This window comes from Danio rerio, chromosome 7 (genome assembly GCF_049306965.1).
Source record: "Danio rerio strain Tuebingen ecotype United States chromosome 7, GRCz12tu, whole genome shotgun sequence".
In the NCBI taxonomy this organism is placed as follows: domain Eukaryota; kingdom Metazoa; phylum Chordata; class Actinopteri; order Cypriniformes; family Danionidae; genus Danio; species Danio rerio.
In genome coordinates, this window is record NC_133182.1 from 74553504 (window position 1) to 74577082 (window position 23579).

Below are 23579 nucleotides of genomic sequence, written 5' to 3' on the forward strand. Positions count from 1 at the left end.
GTGAATCCTCTGCTCCATCCCATTACAGCAAACGTCACCAGCCGGCCTCAGTGACTCGCTGCTCATGTCAGACTGGTGTTTTTTACTCTAGGGAAATGAAAATATGAATCAACAAAAATGGCGCACTTGAACTCTTTAAAGAGCCAGACCCTGCGACGACCAACATGAGCGCATAGACAGACATCACAACAAACCAACTATATAGTTAATTCATGGTTCAGTGGAACAACAAACTGCTCGGGTTTCACCTCGTATATAGTCATCTGTTTCTTGTAGCCTGCTAACTATATGCTGTTGAACAAATAAAGCCATTCACGTACTGCATGGTTGGAATAAGTCAATTACAGCCTGAGGGAACGTAAAACCCTTTGATGGAATTTGTTTGAAAACATTCGTCATATGGGGTCCAGTTAAACTGTTATTCTTTGGGAAAGTAATGACATTTCAGTCTCAGTTTTAGGGAAAAACCTTGGATGTTTGTCACTTAAATGGATAGTTCACCCTAAAATAAGCTAATTCTGTTAGTGTTTATTCACCTTTTACTTGTATTAAATTATTAAGAGCTTCTCTTTTCTGTTCTTTCTTCTGGGACTTCTGTTTAGTCCCTTTATTTATCTGGGGTCGCCACAGTGGAATGAACCGCCAACTTATACAGCACATGTTTTGCCTTTCCAGCTGCAACCCATCTCTGGGAAACATCCATTCACATTCATTCACACACATACACTACCGACAATTTTGCCTACCTCGTCAGGACCAGGCAAAGTTTTTCCAAGCTTCCATTGACCAATTTTGGTGAGCCTGTGTGAATTGTAGCTTCAGTCTCCTGTTCTTAGCTGACAGGAGTGGCATCCGGTGTGGTCTTCTGCTGCTGTAGCCCATCTGCCTCAAGGTTGGACGTGTTGTGTGTTCAGAGATGCTCTTCTGCAGACCTTGGTTGTAACAAGTGCTTATTTGAGTTACTGTTGCCTTTCTAGCAGCTAACCCAATCTGGCCATTCTCCTCTCACCTCTTGCATCAACAAGGCATTTGCGCCCACAGATCTGCTGCTCATTGGATATTTTCTCTTTTTCAGACCATTCTCTGTAAACCCTAGAGATGGCTGTCTAACAAAGTTGTACCTTACAAAGTGACCGGTGAGTGTACTTTTATGAATAGTCATGAAACAGTTTGACAGTTTTCTTTGATTTATTATTCCTAGGGATTTCTCCTTTACAAGCAACTGAATCGGAAGTTCTGAAACAATCGCAAAAACGAGCACACTTCTGCATTGAAGAATAAGGTCAATACCAAAGCCTTAAGAATAAGTGCCAAAGCCTTAGAGTTTTCAGTCTGGGAGAGAAATCTTTCCCAGAACTCTTGCGCATGTGTGGACGTTTTTGGTTGTGTAACTCAACCATACTGTGAGCTTATCAAAAATATAACAGGGACTCGTTGCGTAAACCAAATGGCATTTGTGTTGGCAAGAGCGGCAGCCCTTGATGTCTACGTCACATCAGCGAAGCCGGATATATGAGAAATGTTTCCCTGTGATTCTGGTTTAATGACGATCAAAATCGTTCTTGGAATGATGAATGTTGATGAAAAGGGTTTTTCCAGTGAGTCACAGATTTGCGTGTGCTTACAAGTGCTGTTGTAATGTCAATTATTAAGGGTGAGAAAGACTTAAGATTACGGTAAGTGGACAAATTGTGGTGTCTGGGTGGTGTATTAGCCAAATGCCTTTACTTTCTGCTTTTTTGTGTCTGTTTAATTAGTGGAAATTGTGTTTTGTGAACTGTGCTGTGGACATAAAACTCAGACTATACCAAACTGCTGCTTATGTTTTGTACATTCTTACCAGACATGATTTAGGGTAAACATGATACATCGGAAGAAAATTATTATTGTTATTTTTGCAGTATTTCCCAAGCGCCGTTTATCTTATTTCTTATAGGGGAATCACCAACCTATGTCTTAGAGCTGTGAACCTACTCTAGTCTCACGGTTCAGTTCGGTTACGATTATCATGCCATCGTTTCGGTTCAATTCGATATCTCGGTGCATCACGGTGCATTGACGGTGCTTTCCATACAGTTTTATATTTTTTTTACAGCAGCAGTTCTTGTATTAAAATGTATGAATATATTTTTATTTATATATTATTTGTAATACAATTTTGTCGTTTAATACAAACAGTCAGATATATAAACTGTAACTTTAAACAAAACGAGCATTAAGCAAATAATATAAACAAATATAAACATCCAGCTCAATTTCTGATCCTTGTCTAGTTCTCTTACACCCCTTTGATTGGTCACACCCTCAACAAAAACGGTTGCGATTGGCTCTTGCGCGATGCGCTCTTCAGATAAGTGACACTGATAAGCGGCAGGCGGCAGCGGCGATCTCACAGCTGATGTATGATAGACACGGTGGAGAAAACTCTGCAGACACGCGCTCGTTTCTGTATCCAAACATAATGCTGTAAAACAGCCGAGAGGAGAAGAAAAGCCACCCCAGCAGGTCAACTGAGCCACTGTGTGTATGTGTGTGTGTGTGTGTGTGTGTGTGTGTGTGTGTGTGTGTGTGTGTGTGTGTGTGTGTGTGTGTGTGTGTGTGTGTGTGAGAAAGAGAGAGAGACAGAGCAAAAGCGAGAGCGAGAGAGAGAGAGAAAGAGAGAAATGGAGTAGGCTTCTTTCATTCTCTCGATCTCAGTGAAATAGGGGCTTTTGTTGTATATGTCAGTGAAAGACTGATCCAGCAAACACACACAGTGAAATTGTGCACAGTTTCTGAGTTTTAAGTAGTTATAGCGTTGTAAATACTCGCGATTGCCTCCCTCGCGACAGAGCGCATATAAGGTAAATGACGTCAGTAATAACCGGTTTTGATTATTACAGAACCGCGTCTTGTACATTACATTACATTGTCCGCGTCTGCATCGCAGTGCATCAAAGAAACGATTAATTTTGACACCCCTACTATTCACTCAGCCTATTCAATAATAAACATAACAAAAACTGCCTGCTAATGCATGGGTAAATCTTCAAAGGGAACAGTGTAATTTATAACCTCATTCACCTCATCCTGCTTGCTGTTTCACTATCTAAACAATGAAAACATGATATAAGGAAATTTGTTTCCTTTTGATATTATGATTAACAGACACCAAACAGCCTCGTGTAGCTACACATTTATATGAGCGTCATCTTCACTCTGCAGATTTATATTTGTCACAAAGACAAAAACAATTAGCGGTTAGAAATGAACTCATTCATACATTTATTTTCTACCATTTTTCTGGGGCTGGTTCATGGGGGCAGCAGTCTTAGGAGAGAACCCAGACTTCCCTCTCCCCGGACACTTCTTCCAGCTCCTCCGGGGGGCATCCCAAGGGATTCCCAGGCCAATCGAGAGACAGTCCCTCCAGCATGTCCTGGGTCTTCCACGAGGGCTCCTCCCGGTGGGACATGCCTGGAACACCACCCTAGGTAATCAATCAATCAATCAATCAAGCCTTTATTTGTCACTACACTTTCGTATAGCGAAATTGGACCCCCCAGACCATACACAAAACATCACACTTTTCAGGGGAGACAGATCATAGGAGGTAGCATTTAGAAACGAAGAAAGATACATTTGGACAGTTAGGCAAAAAAAAAAAAAACACCCCCTCAGCTTGCCCTTGATTAGGATAAAGTGAGAAAAGGGAGAAAAACAGCCCTATCTTAGCATAAGCACACCGGTAAGACACAACATAGACACAGGGGAGGGGAACAGGGGTAATGGAAAACAGTCCGTTGAGTGCGGGCAGCCAACCCGTCCAGCAGCCATTTCAAGGTGCAAGTCACAGCCCCGCCCACGCCCCACGTGGGTAAAAGCACACGAAGGCGTTTGGATGGGGATCGGTGGTGAATGTTTATCTGTAGATATTTTTGTGTGTATGTGAGAGAGCATAGTCCAGAGTCCCGCAGCTGTCCTTGACAGGGGCAGGAATTTCAGAGCGTCCGCTTATCTTGCTATCTAGGCATCCAGGAGGCATCCACCTCAGCTGACTTCTCTCGATGTGGAGGAGCAGCGGCTCTACTTCGAGCTCCTCCCGGGTGTCAGAGCTCCTCACCCTGTCTATAAGGGTGAGCTCTGCTACTCTGCGAAGGATACTCATTTTGGCCGATTGTATCTGAGATCATGCTTTCGGTTTTGACCCAAAGCTTAAGACCATAGGTGACCATAGGCCTTTCGGCTACGCTCCTTCTTTACTACAACAGACCAAGACAACAACCGAATTACTGCTGCCGCTGCACCAATCCGCCTGTCAATCTCACGTTCCATCCTTCCCTCACTCATGAACAAACACCCAAGATGCTTGAACTGCTCCACCTGGGGTAAGGAATTCTCCCAAACCACCTTTTTTCGGTGGAGCACAGTTGGTAGCATAGTCAAAATCTAATTCCTCATGTATAAAGAATAAAGTGTTTATAACACAATGCAGCCCTCTGAAATCTGACAACACATCCTGTATTAAACATTGAATTATACATCATCTATTTGAAATATCAATCTAAACACAGAGCGCCATCATGTTGTTCAGCAGGAAAAAAATCACCGTTTATCATAGTAAGCCTGAAGGATTTGCAGTACGAGTCAAATCTCAGTCCAACTCAACCACAATGCTGTTTTTGGGTTACAAATAATGGACTCATTTTTCCCCAAAGTGACACATATTCGCAGTGGGAAGACACGGCAGATGTTACAGTTTAGGATGTCTATTCCTGTACAGCGTTTTACCATGTCTCTAATGCAGCCCGCTTGAAACAACAGACATGTTTTGGGACCATTGATGGTCTGGTGGATGGTTTCTGAGGTGTTGTTTGATGGATGTCGAGGCTTTTATTGCCACCATATGCTCATGAAGATTACGCTGGCGTCTACAGGATGGCCCACTGCAGTGTTTGGAGAAACCTTGTTGTTAGAGAGCTATTAAAATGTGCCTTCAGAGAACTTTTAGTGGAAAGTTTAGAAATTGCGTATACTGTGTGTATGAGGAGAAAGACTTTGAACTGTGGGATTTCTCTTGATTCTGTTTTGTGATTCATTTTTTTTCATTTATTTATGCTTTTGAATTGCATTATGGGACCTTAATCTTGCTACCAACAACTTTTAACCTTGAAATGTTTGAAAAGGGACTTTTATTAACATTTTTAATAGCTTAAAGTGATATATCGGCTTGGTTGGTGCTGTATAAAAGTCTTGTAATAAAATGTCAGTACATGTTCTGTTATTTTACAGAATTATTTCTCTATTATTTCTAATTCAAAGGCGCACGGTGGCGCAGTGGTTAGCACTGTTCCCAAGAAGTTTGCTGGTTTGAGCCCTAGCTGGGTCGGCTGGCATTTCTGTGTGGAATTTGCATGTTCTCCCAATGTTGGTGTGGGCTTCCTCTGGGTGCGCTGGTTTTAAAAAGACTTGTAAAAAAGACTCTTGTTGGCTTAGTCCCTTTATTAATCCGGGGTCGCCACAGCGGAATGAACCGCCAACTTATCCAGCAAGTTTTTACACAGCGGATGCCCTTTCAGCCGCAACCCATCTCTGGGAAACATCCACACACTCATACTATACGAACAATTTAGCCTACCCAATTCACCTGTACCGCATGTCTTTGGACTGTGGTGGAAACCGAAGCACCCGGAGGAAACCCACGCGAAGCCAGGGAGAACATACAAACTCCACACAGAAACGCTAACTGAGCCGAGGTTCAAACCAGCGACCTTCTTGCTGTGAGGCGACAGCACTACACTCTGCCTCAATCCATGAATTTAAACTAAAAATTGATAAATAATTTATAATTTCATTCATTCATTTTCTTGTCGGCTTAGTCCCTTTATTAATCCGAGGTCGCCAAAGCGGAATGAACCGCCAACTTATCCAGCAAGTTTTTACGCAGCGGATGCCCTTCCAGCTGCAACCCATCTCTGGGAAAAATTTATAATTTATTATAAATATAATTTTTTATTAAAAAAATATTAATAAATCAAATTGGCCATAGTGTATGTGTGTCTGTGTGTATGTGTTCCACTGATTGGTACGATACAGTACGCTTTTATAGCCGTTACCACTGTCAAACGGAATCTAAGGGTGCTTTCACATCTGCCTTATTTAGTTCGATTGAATCGTACTAGAGTTCGTTTTCCCTCCTGGTGTGGTATGTTTGGGCAGGTGTGAATGTAGCAATAGTACTCGAGTGCGCACCAAAAGCGGACCAAAAAAGCATACCAGGCCTCCCTGAAGAGGTGGTTTCGGTACGCTTTCAAACAAACCCTGGAGCAGTTCATTTACTGTATGGTGAGAACATGATCCAAACTAAAACAGTTATTTATTTTATATAATTTGCAGACGTTACAGTAGGCTATTTCGCACTGTCATTGATCTTCAGTTATAATCAAATACTGTTTATAGAAAAGTTAAGCTGCGTCCCAAATGGCACACTATGCACTCATGCACTATGTACTTATGCACTTACACACTCAACAGGATAGTATATGTATGTAGTGTCGTCCCAAATGGCACACTATTGTTTTTTACTAAGCAGAAATTCAAACCGTTTTCCTGATGACGTTTGACGGTTGCCAAATCAGCGAAATAAACGACCGAATTATCAAATAATACCTGCCGTGAGTATAACCGCATTCACTATCAAGAGGCGCTGTAATCACTCTCGTAGGAGAATTTTGCTTTGACCATCCAAAATAAATAAAGTTATCTAACATGTGCGTCCGATAGCTCCGCCCCTTCCGCTACATAAGCAAACCTGCAGTCGTTGAGTGCGTGAAGTGTCCATCATTACACACTTCATTTTAGCGGCTGAATGAGTGCATCATCCGGGTAATTAAAGTGCTCTTAATATTTTTTGAGTTTTCAGTGTGAACGCACTACTTACACTATTTATACTACAAAATGGCGTAGAATAGTGCATAAGTATGCGATTTGGGACGCAGCTTTAGTAATGAACATTTATACGCAGGTATTTATGTGTATAAAGCTTCTGTTTTGTGAGAGGTGCTTCTCTTATGATATGAGAATGACTTGTACAGCTTTACTTCGACATTTCCTTGAGTGAAAATGACGTTGTCTACGTCTAAAACATTCTGTCGTACACCTTGGCCACCAAATTGTACCCATTTGGCAGTGGAAATGCAAGCCCGATAAAGGTGACTCGTATCGACCCGTACCATACAGTACTGTACCTCCAGTGGAAACAGACTATGAGAGTGTATGGATGTTTTCCAGCACTGGGTTGTAGCTGGTAGGGCATCCGCTGCGTAAAACATATGCTGGATAAGTTGGCAGTTCATTCCGCTGTGAATAAAGGGAATAAGGCGAAGGAAAACGAATAATAGCTCAATATATTGATCTTACAGTTTTTTACAATTGCTATGCCACTTTTATCAATACATTTAACAAGTTTCCTAAACTCTTAACACAATTAGCACAAGCTCCGTCTTCGTGGGCTATACAATTAACACATTTCTTGTTGTTTTGACACAAAATGCATCCAGTTAACACAAATTTAAAATGCTTTAACTTCTTTTACACACAAACACAACCAAGAACAAAACAATGTAATTTTACAGTCAAATTTACAAATGCTTTAACACAGTATGTCAGAACAGATAACACCATGTTCTAAACAGAAATTATATAGGATAAAGTCAAAGTGAACAGCTGTTCTAATTGTGAATTGAAACACAAATATATTCCCTGTATTTTATTCAATTGCCAATGAGAAACAGCATATTGCGGTTACATAAATAAATAAATAAATGTATATATATATATATTATATATATATTTCTTTATTTATTTATATAACCGCAATATGCTGTTTCTCATTGGAAACTGAAAAAAAAAATATATATATATATATATATATATATATATATATATATATATATATATATATATATATATATATATATATATATATATATATAAAACTGCAATATGAGTCTCACATATATATATATATATATATATATATATATATATATATATATATATATATATATATATATATATATATATATATATATATATATATATATATAYATATATATATATATATATATATATATATATATATATATATATATATATATATATATATATATATATATATATATATATATGACAGCTGATTCCCATCTAGAAAGCACACTCATGTCTTGTTTTGGTTTTTCCAATCACATGATCATATGTTCTAATAGAGGACTCTTGAGGTTTTTGGAAGGAACATCAAAGAACTCTGTCACCAATACGTCCATGTAAGATTATGCAATACAGTCATTACTGTATTATACACAGTGTGTTTTGCAGTAAACTACTCTTTAAACCTGGAGTTCATTAGTACATACAGTACATATACAGTACAGCATTTGCATACACTGTGTCTAATTACTTTCAGAGAGTCATGAAGTTAGAGGCCAATCAAGTACCACATGAAATTTTCAATGTTGACAAGGCTGGGGATGTCGCCATAGGAAAAACATAATAGGCCAAAGGGCCATAGTTACCGTGCCGGGCCACAGAAGATATCAAGTATAATGTGGATGAGAACATGTGGTAAAAGACCGGGCAGTATAGAAGATTACTTTGTTATTTTATTATAATTGTGGTGCTTTTCCTGTTTGCAGTGATGTCCTTCTGCAAAAAAAGTCTGTACTGCAGAAATTCTGTGTCTGTATTTTTTTTTACATAAACTGTAAATTTTATAAAGCAATTTTTTTCTTTGTTTTGTATAGAATTTTTGCCGTAAACGAAAGAAAATGCATGCATTTACTTAACCCAACGAAACAAAACTGTAACGAGACTTCAAATATAAGGGCAGAGCTGACACATAAACTAATGCAGTTTCTGTAATGTCAGCTGATGATAGTGTTTTTATTGTCAGTGTGTTCTGACTGACTGAATGTTTATGTTGGAAGAGAACATGTGTTTGTGTTTTGAACAATAATTTCATTTTGAAACATGATTGCAGTGTTTTGTTAGACATGGTGTAGTGTGTTCGTTTATTATTGTATTTTGAAAAGTAGTTTAGAGGTTTAGTTTACAATGTGTGATTTTGAGCATAAAATTAACTGTTTTGCCAATTGTGTATTTTAGGTGTGTTACTGCGTTAAGAGTTTAGCAAACTTGTTAAATGTATTGAAAAAAGTGTCATAGCCATTGTAAAAAACTGTAATAGAGCTACTTTGCATACTTTAACAAGTAAAATAAAAACAGTTTATTAAGTGATCTGCTCTAATTGAACAGCAAATGCAGTCATGTTTACTCGCTGATTAAAGTATAATGTATCAGGAAGATTTGTGTGCCTGTTTTGACGTCAGTAACAGTGTGAACACACAGTGATGGTGTTTCCAGATCTCCCGTGATTTATTGCAGCTCTTCTACACACCATTTCCCTCACCTCTGTTATTGGAGGCCTCTGACCCTTGACCTCTCTTATAGCACCGTCTTTTAACGGAGGCCTACAGTATAAGGCATGCAGGAAGACAATAATAAACTTCACTGTACTTCAGAAAGTGCATCTGGAGATCTGCTTCAAAGACTAACGTTAATAACCACCAGGCCTTGGTAGTTTATCTGCATCTTTTATTGGAAAATCAATGCAATTGCAATGCAATGCAAACCCACTCGAAGGCAGGGAGAACAAGCAAACTCCACACAAAAACACCAACTGGGCCGAGGTTCGAACCAGCAACCCAGCGACCTACACACACACACACACACACACACACACACACACACACACACACACACACACACACACACACACAATTAAAACAACAGCACCCACACAGCCTCATTTTTTACAATGGCTATGACACTTTTTTTCAATACATTTAACAAGTTTGCTAAACTCTTAACGCAGCAACACACCTAAAACACACAATTGGCAAAACAGTTAATTTCATGCTCAAAATCACACATTGTAAACTAAACTTCTAAACTTCTTTTCAAAATACAATAATAAACTAACACACTACACCATGTCTAACAAAACACTGCAAACATGTTTCAAAATGACATAATTGTTCAAAACACAAACACATGTTCTCTTTCAACAGAAACATTCAGTCAATCAGAACAAACTGACAATAAAAACACTATCATCAGCTGACATTACAGAAACTGCATTAGTTTATGTGTCAGCTCTGCCCTTATATTTTAAGACTCTCTACATTTTCATTTTGTTGGTTTAGCAAATGCAGGCATTTTCTTTCTTTTACTGCAAAAATTCAATACAAAAAAAAATTGCTTTATAAAATTTACAGTTGATTTTAAAAAATACAGACACAGAATTGCTGCAGTACAGACTTTATTTGCAAAAGGACATCATTGCAAGATATACAAACAGAAAAACCATCGCAATTATAATACTGTAAAAAACAAAGTAATTTTCTATTCTGCATGGTCTTCTGCATTTGCCCGACTTCTTCTCTGGCCCGGCATGGTAACGATGGCCCATGGCCTATTATGTTTCTCTTACGGCGATGCCTTTTCGCCAAGTTGAAGCCAGTGTCGTCAACATAGATAATTTCATGTGGGACTTGATTGACCTCCAACTTCATGACTCTCTAAAAGTAATTAGACACAGTGTAAATGGTTCACTGTACTATAACTAATGTATGCACGCCAGGTTTATAGAGTCGTTTACTGCAAAACACACTGTGCATATAATCATTGTATTGCATAACCTTATCTGGACATATTGGTGATGGAGTTCTGTGGTTACTGTTCCTTTCAAAAACCTCATGAGTCGTTTTTTAGAACATACAGTATGATCATGTGATTTGAAAAATCTCAACACATGAGTGTGCTTTCTAGATGGGAATCATGTTCATATGGGAGATGGGAGCTTTCATATATATACACAAACACACACACACACACACACACACACACACACACACGTATGTTTACACACACATACATACACATATACATATATGCAGGGAATATATTTGTGTTTCAATTGACAATATGAACAGCTGTTTACTTTGGCTTTAGCCTATATAGGTTCTGTTTAGAACATGGTGTTATCTGTTCTGACATACTGTGTGAAAGCATTGGTAAATTGAACTGTAAAATTACATTGTTTTGGTTTTGGTTGAGTTTGTGTGTAAAAGAAGTTCAAGCATTTTAAATTTGTGTTAACTGGATGCATTTTGTGTCAAAGCAACAAGAAATGTGTAAATTGTATAGCCCACGTAGACGGATGTTGTGCTAACCGTGTTAAGAGTTTAGGAAACTTGTTAAATGTATTGAAAAAAGTGTCATAGCAATTGTAAAAAACTGTAAAATGACGGCTGACGTTCCGCCACAATATGACGATAGAGACTGCATAATAAGTCTTTGTGTAAGAAAAACAGCATTTTCTCATTGTACATTTCAAGAGATATATATATATATAGAGAGAGAGAGAGAGAGAGAGAGAGAGAGCCCCACCCCCCTATTCAATATTCCATTTCAGCTGAAAGTACATTAACATACTGAATATTGAGTAGGGGCGGAGCTTTCTTTTTGCACATCATTCCCTCATAGCAAATTAATGGTAAGGTGGTGTGGTTTTTATATAAAGCCGTCAAGCTGACATCGACAGAAAAGAAAAACACTCAAAACGCAGAAACAAATGCTCACAGTTTGATTTAAGATTACCAAACTTAACTGTTCAGTTTTATTTTTAGTGGATTAACATGCACAAATTAATTGTTCAACTAAAGACTAACGTGTGCTAGCAAAATAAACATTGTAAAATTTTGATTTCATGCAAACTTTAAAGTCGACCATAAGCGACAACCTTTTTTTCGTATTATGATGCAGTTTTTAGAGGAACGGAATATTAAATGAGAAAATAGTGGGCGTGGCTTGTTTTTTTCTACTGCGAGCTGATTGGATATAGTAAAGTAGGCATTCCATTCAAAAAAAGGGTTTGGGCGGAGTTATTACAACCAAACAGACTCCTCTTCCTTTGTTGTCAATACTGACAGCTGGGGAAGCGTTGTTATGTATATTAGCCACGCCCAATACCTCAGACACACGTAATCTGACAATGTAACTGAAAACAAACAGGTTTCAGATTTCAATTTTAGACTACAGGGGCAAACTATTGTTTTTTTTTTTTTCCTAATAACATGCACAGATGAATTTTTCAGAACAAAACTAGCAACCCGAGCTAACAAAATCAATATGGTTGGTTTTGATTTCATGTGTACTTTAATTACTTCATTGCGAAGTCATTCGTTTGAGGTTTTTGTGTCTTTCTACATAGCATCTCCAGTTTCAGGCTTTAATGTCATCCTGCATGTCCTGATTTGTACCAGAACGAGTGATTCAGAAAGGAGGACAGGCACTCATTTTCCACTAACACTCCTCCACACGTCTGTTTTCCAGCATCAGCAGGCCGTCTCTCATTCTCCAGGGTTCATTGTGTTCAAAAAACTCATAATTTCTACTCTTTTCTACTTAAATCTTGCGTCCTCCTCCTCCATATCAGTCCTGGTTTATCCTACCTTTCTCAAATCATCAATCCATCTCATAATCAGTGCTGAAATTCAGGAAGAATTTTCTAAATTTACACTGACGAAAACAAAGACCAGACTTTCTGAGATCAATTAAAGGTGCTTTAGGTACGTTTGACTTTTATAAATCATAAAAATACCCTCATATGTTTGCAGATATTTGAGAAATGCTAATTGAACATGTTTGTTTGTCTGAAAAACAATAGATTCAGTAATTCTCCTTTGAATGTCTACCTGTTTTTCTCACTATAACCAGCTCGCTCTCGGTTTACTAGTGATGGGAAGTTCGGATCATTTTACTGACTCGGATCTTTGAGTCTCGTTCATCAAGATGAACGAATCTTTTTTCGAGTCATTTCGTTCATTTGGTTCAATTTGCCAAAATATTATTAAAATGTTACGAATTGCTTCCAAACACATCTACAACTAGCCCAAAAGGTTGATTGCACGACAAATAAGTCATAACTAGAATACTATAAGAAGGAGAAAATAATAATTAAATGTTTACCTGCTCTTTTGTATATGAAGGCATTGTTGTCTCTTTGCTCAGCTCACCTCTTCATGTCTTCAAATGTTAGGGGTTTATTCACGTTACACTGACAGTCACATATAATCTTAATCAATGTACACAGTCTAAAATGATAGGAGCCATGACCGTTCGCTCATCACGTGAGAGAATGACTCAAACCCGAGGACTCCAGAGATAAACAGTTAAATTCTTTTTCCGGCTCTAAATGCGTATGATTGGCCCGTGAGGAACGAGTGACTCAGACCCTATAGAGGACTCGAGAGATGAACAGATCTAAACTTTTTCCGGCTCTAAACGCGTATGATTGGCTCGTGATGAACGAGTGACTCAGACCCGATAGAGGACTCGAGAGGTGAGCGGATCAATTCTTTTTCCGGCTCTAAACGCATATGATTGGCTTCTGCCAATGTGATGAAGACTTGAAATCAGGGTCTCTGCAGATATCATAATGTCAAATTTAAGACCTTTTAAGACCTTTTTAAGACCATTAAGTATTAAATTTAAGACCTATATCGCAATATCAAAAACACGCGAGAGAAAATGTAAAAGCACAAAATTAGGGGTAAAATAAAGTTATTTAAATTTCGCTCTTTCGCATTACAACGCTCCCGACTTATAAAACTGCGCTTGCGACATGTGTCAGTGAAATAACGGCATACTCTGTCAGCCGAAATCATGTCGCGCGCACTCAAAGCGAACTTCCGCAAACACATCGATGACGTCACATTCGCCGCGCACACTGAGTTTAATAACAGAAAGCTGATTGGCTATTGCAAGTTGACTTTTTTGTAGTTGTAATACCGCAAATTACAATTGGACTTGTGAAATATAGAACTACAACACCCCAAAAATCTAGCAACAACAACAAAAAGAATTTAAATAAGCATTAGATGTAGCGTTACATGGACATCGCAAAAATAAGACCTGTGCAAAAATATTTAAGACCTAGAACAGCAAATTTAAGACTTTTTAAAGCCATAAATTTCGATTATTTAATTTAAGACTTTTTAATACTTTTTAAGACCCCGCGGGGACCCTGGAAATTAACGATAACAAATGTGTGCACGCGCGGATGGACGAATCACTCCCTGAGAGGACTCGTAGTTCCCGAGTCATTTTGAAGATTCGTTCAAAATGAACGAATCGTTCATGAACGACCCATCACTACAGTTTACCTAAATATATTTCAGCACTCTGGGTTGCCATGTTGGTGGAAAACAGTGTATTTCAATTCAGTGATCTAATATATGCAGCACAGCCAAAAATACGACCTCTGAAAGATAGTAACAGACACCGAAATGCGATACAGATCCAGAGTTATAAAATTTATTTTGAAAAAAATTGTTCATTCATTTTCCTTCGGCTTAGTCTCTTATTATCAGGGTCGCCACAGTGGAATGAACCGCCAACTATTCCAGCATATGTTTTACACAGCGGATGCCCTTCCAGTCGCAATTCAGTACTTTGAAACATCCATCCATACACACTCATTCACACATATACACTACGGCCAATTTAGTTTATTCAATTTACCTACAGTATAGCGCATGTCTTTGGACTGTGGGGGAGCACCCGGAGGAAACCTACGCCAGCACAAAGAGAGTATGCAAACTCCACACAGAAGTGACAACTGGTCCAGCTGGGACTGGGAACCAGCAACCTTCTTGCTGTGAGGCAACAGTGCTAACCACTGAGCCACCGTGCCACTTTGCAAACAATTCAGTTATTACAAACGTAAACATTAGCTGAGCAGGCATGCTCCTGTTCAGTGTTGCCAAGTGTTTTCAATGTGTTTTCTAGTGCTGTCTCCTCACAGCAAGAGGGTCGCTGGTTCGAGCCTCGGCTCAGCTGGCGTGTCTGTATGGAGTTTGCATGTTCTCCCTGCGTTCGAGTGGGTTTCCTCCGGGTGCTCCGGTTTCCCCCACAGTCCAAAGACATGTGGTACAACTGAATTCGGTAGGCTAAATTGTCTGTAGTGTGTGTGTGTGTGTGTGTGTGTGTGTGTGTGTGTGTGTGTGTGTGTGTGTGTGCGTGTGTGTGTGTGTGTGTGTGTGTGTGTGTGGATGTTTTCCAGAGATGGGTTGTGTCTGGAAGGGCATCCGCTGCGTAAAAACTTGCTGGATAAGTTGGTGGTTCATTCCGCTGTGGCGACCCTGGATTAATAAAGGGACTAAGCTGACAAGAAAATGAATGAATGAATGAATGAATGAATGAATATTTTAAAGCAGTAACTGCAATACCGTGAAACTGGTATTTTTATCAAAGGTTATCATACCGTCAGAATCTTATTCCATGCCTAGTGAAAAATATAAACGCAAGAGGAGAATTACGAGGAGAATTAAATTGTTATTTGTCATTTAGAGAGGCAGGAACGGTAGAATATATACACACCAGAGTTTTAGAAAATCTTCAGAAACACAAAAAGGGCAATAAGTTTGTCACTAGGGAGGTCTGAAAAGTCGCTAAATAGCAACAAATTTGCTCAGTTGGCAACACTACTCGCGATCTGATGTGTTGATGTCATCAATCTGGCAACCTACAGGGGTGTCATGTCATCATGAACAAAAAAACCCTCTCCACTATTTTGAATTTGGACTGCAGTGTCTAGTTTAACCACCTTTTAATATGGCAATCATCCTGCAATTCCCTTCATATTTTTAAAAGTATGCATTGGCTTTGCTGATCCAGGTTTGTCTTTCCAAGAATCCTCACAAATAGAGATGCAAATCCCGCAATAACTCAACAGTCTCTCTTCTGCAGGGAATAACAAACTTTCCTGGAGCGTTTGAAGGGTTTTCTTTTCAAACGTTTATAGCGCATGCGTGAGATAGTGGCCACACTTTACAATAAGGTTTCATTAGTTAATGTATTTAAGACAGAAGACTTAGAGAAACTTGTTCATGCTTTTATCAGCAGCAGGGTGGATTACTGTAACGGCCTCCTCACTGGCCTTCCCAAAAAGACAGTCAGACAGTTGCAGCTCATCCAGAACGCTGCGGCCAGGATTCTGACTAGAACCAGGAAATCAGAGCACATCACACCTGTCCTCAGGTCTTTACACTGGCTCCCAGTTACATTCAGAATAGAGTTTAAAGTATTATTACTGGTCTATAAATGGCCTAGGACCTCAATGCATTACAGATATCCTCACTGAATACAAACCTAACAGATCACTCAGATCTTTAGGATCAAATAAACTAGAAGTTCCAAGAGTTCAGTCAAAGCAGGGTGAATCTGCCTTCAGCCACTACGCCCCTCACTGCTGAAATCAGCTTCCAGAAATGATCAGATGTGCTCCAACATTAGGCATGTTCAAATCAAGACTGAAAACACATCTGTTTAGCTGTGCTGAATGAGCACTACGCTACCTCCGACAGATTACACTATTATGTTTTTCTTTTCTTTTTCATTCTTTTATAACCTGTTTTTACTAATTTTACTCTGTTTTTAATAATTTTATTGTTTGTTTTTTTATGTTCTTAAACTTGTCCTTTTTATTCTTGTTTATGTAAAGCACTTTGAATTGCCATTGTGTATGAAATGAGCTATATAAATAAACTTACCTTGCCTTGCCTTACTAACACTAACTAATAATGAATAATAGTTGTACAGCATTTATTAATCATAGATCAACATTTACTAATGCGTTATTAACCTGCAAATGTATTCTTGTTAACATTAGTTAATGCTCTGAGAGTTAACAATGGATGATTTTATTTTCGTTAACTAACGTTAGGCTGTAATAAACATACTGTTCATTGTTTGTTCATGTTAGTAAATGCATTTCCGAATACAACTTTATTGTAAAATGCTAAGAAAATCACTAAAACTCTATGGCCTGATTTTCTTCTACGGCCTGCCGTATTAGTATTGACAGGAGATTGCTGACTGCTGCGTTTGACTAGATTGTTTCCATCATGCACAGCAGCAGGTTCATAACCATAACCATAATCCCGATTCTGTCATTTTCCAATGCCGAAGTGTCAAAAACTCAAGTCAGAGGCTTAATCAAATAATGACATGATCCTGTAGATGAGTCTGTAGAGGGAAAAAAAAGGCTGAAAACCTTGGAAAAATAAAGTCAAATGGATGTAAACAAGTCATTTGATCGTTGAACATAATCTAATGATTCTAAATATGTGGATGTTAAAAGGAAAGAGTCATTTTTCTAATTTACTTACCCTTAGGCCATCCAAGTTAGAAGGCCTTTTTCCCCAGTAAAATGTCAGTGATTTTTAATAAAAGTGCGGTGATTTATATAATGCAAGTTTAAAAGAATATACACAGTTAAAACCAGAATTATTAGCCCCCCTGAATTATTTTTTTCCCCAATTTCTGTGTAACAAAGAGAAAAAAAATTCAGCACATTTCTAATCATAATAGTTTTAATAACTCATTTCTAATAACTGATTTATTTTATCTTTTCCATGATGACAGTAAATAATATTTGACTAGATATTTTTAATTAGGCAAGTTATTGTATAACGATGGTTTGTTCTGTAGACTATTGGAAAATATAGCTTAAAGAGGCTAATAATTTGAACCATTAATTGAAAACTGCTTTTATTCTAGCTGAAATAAAACAAATGAGACTTTCTCCAGAAGAAAAAATATCAGACATACTGTGAGAGTTTCCATGCTTTGTTAAACATCATTTGGAAAATATTTTAAAAAGAAAAAATTTAACTGTGTGTGTGTGTGTGTGTGTGTGTGTGTGTGTGTGTGTGTGTGTGTGTGTGTGTGTGTGTGTGTGTGTGTGTGTGCGTGCGTGTGTAAGAGAGAGAAATATAACAAGATCAATGTTATGCCATACAATGAAATATTTGTGTGTAAATTTCATTAATAACAAAACTGGAATTAATAACTCCACAAGATCACAGTGTACCAATTAGTCCACTCCAGTGAATACAATATGGAAAAATGTATTTAAAATGGAAAATTTGATTAAATAATTACAAATTAAAGAATATGATTTCAATACAATTTAAAGAAATAAATTATATATATATATATATATATATATATCGCATAGCAAGTTATATCATAACATACACAAATCTAGTAATATTGAAGTCTTATTAAACTGAACATCCTTTACAGCATTAAATTATCGGGATAATTCGCCCAAGAATATGCATTTTTCCATGTCATTTAACCTGTCCACATGTGATTACAATGTTAGCTACGGCTGGTTATTTACAGTTCAGCATTGTTATTACCTGCTGTGACCCTATCAGAAAAGACCTGCCAGAATGTGACATTAAACATGCGCCGCCGTGTGCTTTGACAAGCTGTTTTATAAACTGTTCGGAGGGAATGTGTCCTGGCTAAGGACCCAACTGCCATTCTCGCTAAGAACTGTTTGTCTCAGACTTGGACAGGACTCGTTTACTGCATTTCTTTTCCATCAAAGTATTTTCAGGTATTCATACCAAGAGTTGAGCTTCTAACATTTTGTGCATACACTCAAAGAATGATGTTTGCTTTGTTCAAACTACTTAAAATGAGCTGAAGCAGCTCAATTCTTGAGGCTTTTTTGGGGACAACTTAATTGTTGTTTGTTCAATTAACCTAAATTTGTACAAACTAAATTAAGTTAACTTAAATCCGTCATTTTGCCCCTGTAAAAATGGCTAGTGTGGAACCCTGCAGTTTTTTACAGTGTGCACTGATGACCCAGACTGTTTTTTTCTGGACTGTAAAAAAAAAAAAAAAAACAAATGCAGGGTTTCATACAATTCAAAATAAATCAAGTTAACTTAACAAACTTAAGTGGATTAAACAAAACAAGCTGTCTAAAAAAAAATCTTGAGAATTTTGTTGTTTCAGCTTATTTTATTTAAGAAACAGCAGCAAAAGTCTTTAGCTGCGTCCCAAATTGCATACTTATGCACTATTCTACGCCATTTTGTAGTATAAATAGTGTGTTCACATTCAAAACTCTAAAAATATTAAGAGCACTTCAATTACCCGGATGATGCACTCATTCAGCCGGTAAAATGAAGTGTGTAATGATGGACACTTCACGCACTCAACGACCGCAGGTTTACTCATGTAGCGGAAGGGGCGGAGCTATCGGACGCACATGTTGAATAACTTTATTAATTTTGGATGGTGAAAGTAAAATTCTCTTAGGAGAGTTATTATAGCGCCTCCCAATGGTGAATGCGGCAATACTCACGGCAGGTATTATTTGATAATTTGTTTGTTTATTTCACTGATTTGGCAACCGTCAAACGTCATCAGGGAAACGGTTTTAATTTCCGCTTAGTAAAAAAACAGTGTGCCATTTGGGACAACACTACATACATATACTATCCTGTTGAGTGTGTAAGTGCATAAGTACATAGTGCATGAGTGCATAGTGTATAGTGTGCCATTTGGGACGCAGCTTTTGTTTTGAGTGTGTTATTTTACCCTGCAGAAAACTCCCTTTTAAGTTTTTAACCAACACTTGCAGCAGGTTTGCACATTTGCGTCAGACACTTTTTTTTACAATCACTCAGCATTTCTTAAAAAACATTGTGCATTTAGGAAGTGAGGTTCACACAAGTGAGTGGGCCTGACAAACCACCTGTAGAAAAACTCTTCTGTCTCTAATAAACTAGCACTTAATTCTCTGAGCACAAACAGTTCCTCTGTATAATTAGCTCTTGTTGTGTGTATTGCCTCTTCTTCTTGAATCACCGAATGCCTCCTCAATTGTATTTCGCTTTGGATAAAAGCATCTGGTGAATTACTAAATAAAAATAATCCTTTTTTTGTATGTCATCAAATAATTCTTGATCAAAACATGATTTTATTTGGTAAACCTTTCTTCAACTTTGACACACGTATTCCAAAGCAAAAGACAGACACCATTTTAGTATCATAATTTTGTTATTTAATATTTAATTATTTTTATTATCATCATTTGTGCAAAAACAATTATCTTTTGGCTTAGAAAAGGCACACTTTCATACTTTTACAATGCAGACTCAAAAAACAAAGCACACATCTGAATATGTACAAAAAAAGACTGTACAAACATTTCCCTAAAAACACAGATAGTCAAATAAGTTGCTGCTCTGAGGTAACTAATTTAAGAAAGTACGAAAATACGAGTACACTGCAAAAAAAGTGATTAGTTACTTTACTTTCAGGAGTTCACACTTAGATATTTAACCCAGGCTCATTGTGAAAACGGGTTGCCGTGGACATTTCTGGAGACCGCGAAATACATCCCGGGAGGTACGTATTTTTGCAGTTTTTGTTTTCGCGAATCCGCAAGAGGCCGCTGTGTGCGCTTTTTCGCATCTCAAACGTCTCTCGCGAGTGCCGTTCAAGCCCGTGCTGTTCTCGCCTAAACCCACCAGAGGCCGCTGTCGAACGACCGTCTGTCTATCTGACTGTCTGAATGATTGACTGGGCGACCAGCCAATTTGCCGACCCACCCTCTTACTTCCTTCCCTAAACCCAACCAGTTTTACTGATTGACCCGCCCACCCGCTAACTTCCCTGAACCAAACCAACAATTTACAAAAGCCGCCTAGAAAAAGAAACCCCTCGTCTGATTTTTACCACGTTTTCGGATTTTACCACATTCTCACCCTGTTATGAACTCGTTCACTTTATCCTGTTCTTGTCTTACCTGATTTCTGAATCCGCGCTTTCCCAAACTCGAACCTGCTTGTCGTCGTAATAGACATCTCCCTTCTGTGTCTCAAGTCTGCCAACCCACACGACGAGCTAACTGGACAAACTGGTTGCAGCGGGAAAGCCCTCCACATGGAGGTAAGCGGTCAGCCGGTAAACGTGAAAAGGAACGACATCATACCGCCCCTTAGCGTTCGCTTAAAAAATTAAATGCAGCCATACGTACCTCCAGCTACATATTTTATGGTTTCCAGAAACGTCCGCGGGACTACGTTTTCAGAATGAGCCTGGGTTGTAGATAATGCTTGATGCTAATTGCAAATTTGCCGTCCTAGGAGAGAACCCTGAGCTCAGATATAATTGAGGCCAGGGCTACCGCCTGGTCAATGAGCATGTATCAAGTAGTTCTTGAGAGCTCCCGCTGGTAAAGGAGAAAAAGGGGGAGATGGGGTGGATGGGGGGATTCTTCAAAAATAAAGATAAGAGAAATAAGGTGAAAAGGGCTAGTTATTGTAGGCTTGGATTAATCTGATTGGTTTATCGATGATTGCAGATGAGAGACCAGACGTGATCAATCATTTCACATGCTCCTCTCAAAAATGAGTGCAGTTTTGCCTTAAAAAGTCAGTAAACATCATTCATTCATTCGGCTTAGTCTAGAAGTCTGCATACCCGGGGCTATACCGCGAAAGTCGCAGGACCCAACCAGATTTCTTGCAGCACAGGAATAAATTTTCAAATAAAATGCGGTATCGGTCAGTAACTCTGGTGTAATTTGAACGGAAGCAGGCGGGCTAACAATATATTGCTCCTAAGAGATAGAGAGCACGTGAGAGAGAGAGTGCGCATCCGCCGTGGTGCTGTGGGTCGCTTGTTATAGGCTGTCTGGACTCTGTAGCATCCAGCTGGGTGGTTTTTGGGAGGCATATTTAATTGCTATACATTTGACAATCCTCCTTGGCCTAATATGTACCTGTTTAGTGTATAGAAATAATGCTGATATATGAAACACAATCGGTAGTTGGCAAATATATTGGGTGGATATGTTTGTACATCTGACTTTGAAACAGTCAGTGCCTCACCAGCCACAAATCTCATCGCACGTCACTGTTTAAGGTGGCACTCATGTCTCATCACAGAGGGGCAAATAAAACCGACATTTAGCTTATAAATCTTGCACAACCTGTTATCTCTCTCCTTTGGTAGTACCCAATTTTAACGTAAGATTTTGGACGGCGGGTGAACAAAGGTTGAATATACAGCGGGAGTGGTTGGGTGCGGAATAAAATCTAGCGGGAGCGGGACAAAAAATTCAGTCCCATGCAGATCTCTAGCTTAGTTCATTATTTAGCAGGGGTCCCCACAGCGGAATGAACCGCCAACTATTCTGGCATACGTTTTATGCAGCAGATGCCCTTCCAGCTGCAACCCAGTACTGAGTAAAAGTGAGTAAACTTAACTTTTAGAATTATACACAGCTTGTTTACTTAATAATTAAATTGCAATGAGTTTACTCTTTCTTTTTTTAAAGTAAAGTCAACTAATGGCTTTTTAAAGTGTAGGTGAAGAGTAAAAAAATACAGAAGGGATTATTGAGCTTCACGGCCCTTATTCCTTATAAGAACATCCACATTCATCCAAATCCTGAACTCTGAACGCGATCCAACTGAGAAAAATGCATTAAGATAAGGGACAAACAGCCGTCTCTTTCCTCTCAGAAGGCACGGCTGTAGTTGCTTTCAGCTTAAGTATCTTTTTATTATGTCGCTGTGCAAAAGTGGTTTTAACAAATAGATGTTCAGCCAGCTCAGTGGTTAGCACTTTCGCCTCACAGCAAGAAGGTCGATGGTTCGAGTCCTGGCTGGGCCAGTTGGCATTTCTGAGTAGAGTTTGTATGTTCTTCCTATGTTGGTGTTCCTCCGGGTGCTCCGGTTTCCCCCACAGTCCAAACACATGCACTATAAGTGATTTAAATAAGTTAAATTGGCCATATGTGTGTGAATACAAGAGTGTATGGGTGTTTCCCAGTAATGGGTTGCGGCTAGAAGGGCATCTGCTGCATAAAACATATGCTGGAGAAGTTGGCGGTTCATTCCGCTGTGGCAGCTCCTGATTAATAAAGGGATTAAGCTGAAGGAAAATGAATGAATGAAATTGGCCGTACTGTAAGAATGTGTGTGAATGAGAGAGTGTATGGGTGTTTCCCAGTACTGAGTTGCAGCTAGAAGGGCATCCGCTGGTTAAAACATACGCCGAAATAGTTGACGTTCATTCTGCTGTGGCAACCCCTGATTAATAAAGGGATTAAGCTGAAGAAAAATTGATAAATTAAATTGGCCGCAGTGTATGAGTGTGTGTGTGAATGTGAGAGTGTATGGGTGTTTCCCAGTACTGGATTGCAGCTAGAAGGGCATCCGCTGGTTAAAACATATGCCGAAATAGTTGACGGTTCATTCTGCTGTGGCAACCCCTGATTAAAAAAGGGATTAAGCTGAAGAAAAATTGATGAATTAAATTGGCTGCAGTGTATGAGTGTGTGCGTGAATGTGAGAGTGTATGGGTGTTTCCCAGTACTGGATTGCAGCTAGAAGGCCATCCGCTGGTTAAAACATATGCTGAAATAGTTGACGGTTCATTCTGCTGTGGCAACCCCTGATCAAAAAAAGGATTAAGCTAAAAAAAAATTGATGAATGAAATTGGCCGCAGTGTATGAGTGTGTGTGTGTGAATGCGAGAGTGTATGGGTGTTTCCCAGTACTGAGTTGCAGCTAGGAGGGAATCCGCTGGGTAAAACATATGCCGAAATAGTTAGCGATTCATTCCGCTGTGGGCTTCCTTGATAAATGAGGGACTAA

At 38.7% G+C, this 23579-nt stretch overlaps 1 long non-coding RNA gene across 1 annotated transcript in view; it reads left to right on the forward strand.

Annotated features, from left to right (window-relative positions):
- Positions 1 to 1492: 1492 nt before the first annotated feature.
- Positions 1493 to 23579, forward strand: part of LOC141375199 (uncharacterized) — a 38314-nt gene continuing 16227 nt past the window's right edge. Inside the window, exons 1-2 of the long non-coding RNA XR_012382855.1 lie at positions 1493 to 1676; positions 3306 to 3473. This is a non-coding gene — a long non-coding RNA (uncharacterized lncRNA). The remainder of the gene's footprint in view (positions 1677 to 3305; positions 3474 to 23579) is intronic.